The following is a 6,518-nucleotide window of genomic DNA, read 5'->3' on the forward strand; positions in this document are numbered from 1 at the left end:
TTGGACAGAAACAGATGTCAAGGCCTCATTAAATCAAGGCACAAGAAACACCAAAGCGAGTCTTGATGAAAGCCTCTCGATGCCCAAAAGGTATGTTCTGTTGTATCCAGATGAATTATCTCCCCTCTGCATACAGTGCTGTAAATTCAAGACATTTTTCCCAAGTTCATTTGGCAGAATCAGCCTTAGAGGTTTCAGTGGAATTCAGAATGAGCTTCTCATTTCCTAACAGGCAGAGAGCAGCCTTCTGAGACAATGCAGCCACATCATGAGCGGGGCCGGATTGCTTAACACAGACACTTCAGAGATGGGGGGGAGGGAGAAATACACTGAGCCAACTTACACATACCAATATTTGATGAAGCAAAGATGTGTTCAATAGGGCTGAGCACCAGAAGGTGCACAACACTGAAATTAAAATAGGAGAACTAGACTGTTGATGTATTAGAGACATAGTATTTTCAGAAACATAATTTTTTTTTTAATAGAAGAGACAGTTAACTCTAGCAGGACTCCTAAGTACCTCAAAGGTATCTCCGATTTGAGTCCCATCAGTGAAATTCAGTAGGTTGCCCACGGCAGTGTAACAATCCCAAGAAAATCCTCAGCTTTCTGGCTCCTTACAATAATCTCCTGGGTGCAGAAGCCAGGATGAATAATCCAAGAAAAGTCCTACTGGAATACAGAAAGAAAAGAAAGCAGGCCTAACGCTACTCAAAAAGCTCTTATTCCATCTCAACTCACCGCATTACATTGATCTGAAAAGGCAGCTGCAGATATAGCTTGGAGGAATTGGAATATGCAGTATCAAAACACTGCTTAAGCCATTTCCCCCTTATTTGGTTGTTTAGGAAGTCCCTGAGCTTATGATCACAACTGTTCCTGGGAACAGAGGGAAGAGCAGCAGTGCCCAGGCAAGCCTAGGAACAGGACCTGAAGACAGTGCCAGGAGCAGGCAAAGAAGCCACATTAAATGGATCGAATACTTGAGAGACATAAACAGAAAAACCACCAATCCTCCCTGCTGCACAAACTGCAGCCCAAGGGGCAGCCCCACATCCCCCAGCACCCTACAGGCACTAAGTTAGCCCTTCACTCCTGCTCACTGCAGGGAGATGAACAAATAGTTCAGGTGCCATTCCCCTCAGCCCTCCCAGCACAGAGTAACAAACACATTTTCCTAAGTGCTGCTAAAGCCTGTGACCTCCCTAGTAATACATTAAAAGTACAGGACCAAACTATGCAGTTCTACTAATGGTTTTAAGGAAATAGATGTGTTTGTTTCCCTCTTGCCTGAAAGACTCATTATGGTTCTCAAGTGAGATGATGACAAGCCTCCAGTTCAAAGCAAGGAAAGCAGTACCTGACATCCTCTCACATCCACTCCTTACCTACAGCTATATTCCTCAGCTGTTCCACCACTCCTTATGTATGAGTCTGCTCCTACACACAGATCTTTGCAGCTACCATGAAGACCCAAAAGCAGTGCTCCTCATCCAGCAAAACCAGCTGCTCCACTACAGCAAACCTCTCCTCTTTCATCACATTAAATAGCTAAGCATTCATCAAACAGAAGTTAGTGGGCATGTGCATCTTCTTACCGTGCACTGGAATGAAGAAAAGCATCAAAAGGCCTCTGAAAGCCTGTATTCAGGGAAAGGGGCAGCCTGCTGAAAGTGCTTTGTGCAGTGCAAGTGGCCCCACCAACACTTCAGGGAAGCATCACCTGCCTTCACTGCCACAACACAACCCTCTCCTTTTCAATACAGATCAAACTGTGCATGAATAGGCAGGTTAGAACAAGAACCAACTGCTGCAAGAATTACCCCTACAACAAAAAATGAATAAATAAATACAGCTGTAGCTTTACTTACACTAACTTGCACTTCTAGGTCACTGGAACACTGCTTTGCAAGTAACCTCCAGCACAGTGCAGCAACAGCATCTGTGATAAGCTGTGTTCTGCAGCAAAAAGTAAGGCTGCTCAACCTGGACAGAAAGCTGGGGGACTGTTGTGACAGTGATACCAGCCAGGCAGGGCACGTGGGCTTCACACTTCATGGGAACCAGGGCTATAGGTCAGTGTCTGCTTACAGAGAATGAGCACTGTATCATTAGAAGCCGCAGTCCCACCCTGCCCTTACTCTTAACACCTCGTTCCTGCTGCACACAGCCTCACTCCTTTAGCCAGCATGTGTGGTAATGACCAACAGGATGGGGAACCTACTCACATATAGCTACCCAGAGGTAAAAACACAAAGCAAAAGCAGTCCACTGGAGACCAAGGAGCACACACCAGTACTGAGGGGAGAGGGTGAAAGGAGGAGAGGAGATTGCTGTCAGCAGTTCTCCAGATGCCAGACTTCTATCAAGCATGAAGGAGGAAAGGCCAAGTTCTGATTGTTTCAGCCCTCTCCCCACATCAGCACACAGCCACCCTCCTGCCAGCCACTCCAGAAGAAATGGGCCCATCACCTCCTGAACTGCTTGTGCCTTCAAGTCCTCACGGGATTCCATCCCTCTGCAGATAAATCCTGGCAAAACCACTTGAGAAAGAGAAGTGACAAATGACAAGCAGGACATTCACATAAGTTCCTACAGATCTTGGGCAAAACACAGTGGGAAGAGCTACCAGATGATGTGACCTTCACACAAGTTGCCCCTGGGTGGCAGAAGGATGCTCAATAATCCAAACCCCCTTTGGGGGAATCACTTTACGCTCTTTTTTATTGTAACTTTTTACTTCATAGGTCACCACAATGTTTGTAGATATGTAGCAATCAGCAATCATCATCAAAATTACTTCCCTTTTTAAATCACCGCCTTCTCCCTTGAAAAGCATTGCTCATAATAAACACTGGTGGTAATTCTACTTACAAATACTAGAAGCAGCTTGTTTAGAGAACAAGCCGGAAAAAAAGGGGGAAATTTTGCCTTTATTTTCCCCCAGAGAAAACACTGTGCTAAAAGGTGCCCTCTGAAAGGCCAATGCAGTTTTCTGACCCCTCTGCTACTTCTCCCCTGTTTAAAATCCAAAAGTAAACAATGCGTGAAAGTACCATTAATCATTGCAGAACATTAAAAAGCCACAGGGAAAACTTTCCAAGAGCAATTGGACACGAAGACAAATCACTGAGGACTGCAGACCAACAGCAGAGAGGTCTGTGAGACCCCGGGGCAGTCAAGGCCACAGCGCTCATCCAGCAGCAGGGCTCTGGGGGCTCCTGGCTGCAGCACGTGGCAGGAATATCAGTCCAAGTTAAAATACACGAGGTCCCAACTGAATGCAACCAGATCTTTTCCACCACAAAGGCAGTAAAGCAGCAGAACAGCAAAGGCTGCTTCTGACATTAGAGGCTGCCGAGACCCGGCTGAAGTGCTGAACAAGCTGGTGTGATACCTGAGCAGGAGGCTGGACAGGGACACCCTGAGGTCACCTCTGTGCACTCCAGGCAGAACATTGCAGTCACACATTACTAGAGTGCTAGCACTGACATTACGTGTACTTCTTCCTCTGTGTGCTCTCAAGGTAGTTAACTAACTGACTCTGCTTGTTTTGATGGGGTTCATTCTGAGCTTCAAGTAGCACTGGTTTGTGCTTGTCAGGCATTGACAAACATCAATTCTACATCATCCTAATCAGGAACGGGTACCAGAACATGCTCACAAGCAAAGATTGCAGCATTAAATTACCTCTGCTCCTGCCCTCCTTCATTTAAAAGTGAAGAAACTTTGCAAGAGGTGCGTCATGGACTGGCAGACAGCACAGGAACCACCGTGAAGAGACAGCCGATGCAAAAGTTAATGGAGCTACTGATGAGTCTTTGAAAAGAGAGTCACAATTTAAATTATTAAAGCAGTCAAACCTTTAATGAAGTTGGTTATGGCCTCATCATAACACACCAGGAAGCTACCTACTGGTTTGTCAGCACCAGAATTTCTAAGCAGTTCTTCCAGCCCTGTAATTCAGGCACTTTTTATGTTACGTTTACGTTGCTCTAAAAGCCACAATTACAAAAAAAAAACAAAACAGGGTAATGCCATATTTAACTATTAACTGGAATTCATATCTTTGTAAAATGCAATCAAGACAGCCTTATCTCAGTCAAACTAGCACACTTTTGAATCCAAGTTAACTACATTTTGACCATATAAAAACCATACAGTGCCTATAAGATTGGCAACAAAGACCATGTCTTTATAGTAAACACAAGTGAACTAGGTGATCCTCAGCTCAATTCTGTCTTATGAAAAAGAAGAAAGGAAGTGCTCATTTTCGGTGGCATTACAACAGAAATTCTATCTGTAGTGATAGTTTGCTTACCAGAGCCTTTGTACCTAACAGGATGCATGAAATGTTTGATGTAAGACTGTCCTACAAGCTCAATTTGATTTAGGGGGTGTACTTAAAGATTCCCAAAGTAGCACAAAAGATACAGATCGAATTTTTCAGTCAGATCACACACATCAGGCCCAGAACACATTAACCCAAACAGAGCCTCTTTTCTGAAATCCCTGATGGAACTTCCTGAAATTTATACTCCTCTGGCCAGATCCAGTGCAGATCTTTGTGAAGTGACTCAGCCAAAGAACCCCAGAGTAGTACCCAGGGAACTTAACTGAGATGGGGGAGACCACAATCACGTACTCTTAAAGGTGACCTTGAAAAGGATACAAAGAATAGGAAAGGAAAAGCTCCAATACTATTGCACAGTATAGAAAGATGACTTAAAAAGAATTCCCCACAACTGTAGAAACACTGGGTATATTGAGCCTGACCTGCTTTGTTCTTTCTGCAACACTTCTGTAGCAGTCTCAGCTCTTTCCCAGCTCTTGTACTCCTACTGAAAGGGCATGATCTTTTAAGGACAGTATTTTCAAACATGATTTATGTATAAACACACATACATCAAAAAATACACATAGTATATAGAGAGAAAAGGCAAGAGACTGGTGGTGGAGGAGTTAAGGCAGTCTGGCTGAAAATCCCTTTCTTCCCTGCTCATTCTTTCAGTGTCTCCCAATTCTTGCAGAGTCATTACTTCACAAGTTATTCAACCATTATGTGGTCACCTTAGAAATTCAGCTCTCTCACACCAACTTCAAATGCAAAGAAAAAGATCTTCCCAAAAACTTTTCCATCCCTCAGCAGAGACTAATTGCCCCACATCTTTATTCAGCACAATGTTTTGTTAGCCTACCTTTTGTATAGCTACACTTGGGTCTACGTATCCCTTCACTACTACAAACAAATAAAGCTTGCAATGCTGAGTATGAAGGAGGATGCCCTCCTCTGTAAGGCAAAGCACTATTAGAACTAGCTATGAGAGTCTGAGGCCCTATTCCCTATCCTTCTGATGGCCTGGGCTGCTGCAAACCAACTCTCAACAGCTCCATTTCTGCTCTATGCAAATCAGAATTCAATCTACACACAGTAAGACATTTTGCAGATTTAAGGAAGCCACCTCCCAAACTTACCCAGAACTGAAACACACCTTTTTCAGAAATAAAACATGCAGACTACTGGCTACAAAGCACTTGAAAAGTTTTGTGAGGTGCCTGTCCCTCTCCCTCCCCCCCCCTTTTTTTTTAAATGAAGGAGATAAAGTCCTTGGTGACAAAGAGACGATTCACTTTTTGTAATATATCCATGCCCTATTGCATTAAGCACTCCACTAACATAGAGCACTCAGGAAAAAAAGTATAGGCTGAGCTATGCTGCTGGAGGAACAGTTAGCAGAACGAGGTGACTGCTACCTATATGCTGCCAGGCAATGAGGTTCTCCAGCTCCACGAGGAGGACACAGAGCACTGAGAAATACCTGGTGGTGCAGGAAGGTGACTTGGGCAGGACACACATGGATGGAGCAGAGACTTAGGGCAGACACAGACTCAGTTACTGGGGCAAAGGGAAGAAATTAGGGTGTTATTAAGATATATGTGAAAGTAAGTAACTGGTAGAGGAGAGCTAATAATAGGCACTTTAGAGCTTTTGTTCATAAAGTGACTGGAAAGAAGGAAGAAGCTAAGCACAGGCTGAAAGCCTGTTAAAAGAAAAAGGCGCATGCATACTTGCTATTAGAGAGATCAATTGCTTCTGTTTGGTGGGACAGGAACAGGGAGGTGAGGCTGAGACAGGCCTGGACCACCAGGGAGTCACACCAAACAGGTTGAGGACAGAAGCACGCTGGTAAGGTCAGTAAGTGGAGGCAGCTCAAGCATTTCAGGACGGTGGAAATGTGAAAGTCTCCCAGAATTCGCTCTAGAAAACTTGCTCAAGCCATAACTTTCCAGAAAGACCCAGCACGTCCTTGTGGTGGAGAAACACCTTTCCCTCGAGCTGCACGGAGGGCTCAGGACCGCACGGACAAAGCGTTATTTAGTACGGCACTGTCACTGGCAGGCCATGTGCTTCACGGCGCTTCTTCCTGGAGCGATCAACTACCAGCAGCCTTCCGCACCCACAAGGGAAGCTCACTCACAGCCCGCTCATCCCGCGGGCACAGCCGGCGCTCCGC

Source organism: Meleagris gallopavo, chromosome 10 (assembly GCF_000146605.3).
Source record: "Meleagris gallopavo isolate NT-WF06-2002-E0010 breed Aviagen turkey brand Nicholas breeding stock chromosome 10, Turkey_5.1, whole genome shotgun sequence".
Taxonomy (NCBI): Eukaryota; Metazoa; Chordata; class Aves; order Galliformes; family Phasianidae; genus Meleagris; species Meleagris gallopavo.